Source organism: Pundamilia nyererei, unplaced genomic scaffold (assembly GCF_000239375.1).
Source record: "Pundamilia nyererei isolate P.nyererei 1_Seehausen unplaced genomic scaffold, PunNye1.0 scaffold00020, whole genome shotgun sequence".
In the NCBI taxonomy this organism is placed as follows: domain Eukaryota; kingdom Metazoa; phylum Chordata; class Actinopteri; order Cichliformes; family Cichlidae; genus Pundamilia; species Pundamilia nyererei.
The window spans coordinates 3,449,651-3,451,468 of record NW_005187421.1 but is presented as its reverse complement, the minus strand read 5'-3'; positions in this window follow the sequence as shown (position 1 = coordinate 3,451,468).

The window sequence follows — 1,818 nt, the reverse complement described above, 5'->3', positions numbered from 1 at the left end:
GGGGGGGGTTGAGCAATATCTCTCCTACTGAAAACTGATGCTGTCCTTCATAATCACCTGTAGTGAAGTAAGACAAACATGGTACTGTTTTATTATGTGGAGGACGTAAAAAGTCAATTTCTCAGAGACTTATAAATAATCCCTAACCCCACCAAACTTGTAATTTCCCTGTAAAATCCACATTAAGTTCTTTCAAAATAACTTCCAGATTTATCTTTGATCCTAAAACATTCAGAACGTTTCCCTAAACCCAGCTGCTCTAAAGGAGAACATCAAGCCACATGTGTATGTCTTCAATAACTTTATCTAAAGAAGCTGGAGCACACAATGTTTGCTTTCAGGGATCTCACGAGGCTTGAGCTTCAAAAATGCACCACCCCTTCCAGCCTTCAGGTTGTGTTGTTTCTTCAACATCCAGCTCTCTGGCTGAATTGTAGAGGTCTTGTTTGACTTTATATTTGCCTGGTATCCACCTGGAAGTGGTACAAAAGCACAGTTGTGCAGGAAGCTTCTGCAATTTCCTCCCTCTTGCGTCACAAACGCATTACTGTGCCTCTCACCCAAACCACAACCACATGGGAGGCAGTGCAGCACTGGAATTTTCCCACTGACAAAAACACATTAACTGCGTAGGGCCATGGGCTGACTGGGCCAAATGGTTGCTGTGATCACTTCAATGAATTAGGCCCTTTTTTTTATTACCTTCACTTTATTACCTATATTTAATTCGGATTATCTCCAGAGGTATTTATGTTTTTTATATTTTTGTTGGTTTTCCTTGTTATCATCTATTTGGAAATTTGGAGTCAGAATCTGATAATGATTCTGTACACTGATTTGCTGATCCAATTTGTTGCAAAATCCATGATTTGGACTTTTTAAATATGTAGATAAGGTCCATAATAGATAATCCATCCAAAAAAAAAAATCTTTTAATTCTGTGCATTTACCCATTACCCCGGAGCTTTCTCACTGACTCACAGCTGGGTCATCTTTGGTTTCAGGTATCACAGTAGTTCTACAGTGCATACTGCATCATGTGACTTCCCAGCAAAGCTGCAACTTCAGAGAAATACAGCACCCATTTTCCCAGGATACAGATTTACATTTTGATCAAACCTCAAGTAACTTCAGTTCAGTTCAGGTTTATTAGTCTCAAATCACAACAGCTGTCACCTGAAGGCGCTTTATGCTGCAAGGTTAAGACCCTACTGTAATTTGGAGAAGACGATCCCTTGTGAGTAAACGCTTTGTGCTGGCGGGACAGGGAAAGAAGTGGAAGGGGAGAGAAAAAAGAAAGGGGAGAGCGTACGAAGACATAACAAAATACAACCCAGGGAAGAGACAAAATGTAAGGATATGTTGCATTAGTATGGTAAAAGGACTGGTTCTTATATAGCGCTTCTACTCTGAGCACTCTTGTTTCATTCACCCATTTACACAAGCACTTCTTTTTATGCAAGTGCTTTCTATATAACATTCACACACATATTCATACACATTTATACTCCGATGGATGCATTGGAGAGCAACTTGGCGTTAATATCTTACCCAAGGATATTTGGCATGGAGACAGATGGGGATCAAACCACCAACCTTGCGATTAGTAGTTGAGCTGTGCTACTTCCTGAACTACAGCCAGTATAGAAACAGATGGGGTGTAAAAAGGGTGGGTAGAAAATAAGTGTTCAGTGTGTCAAAAGGTATAACAGGAAGTTCCGCAGCAATCTGACAGTGAAGGTTATTGCATAGGGTTCAGAGGGCTTTGCAGTTGTCTTGTAGGTTTCAAAGTAGATTTCCTGTTCAGGTATAAATTGA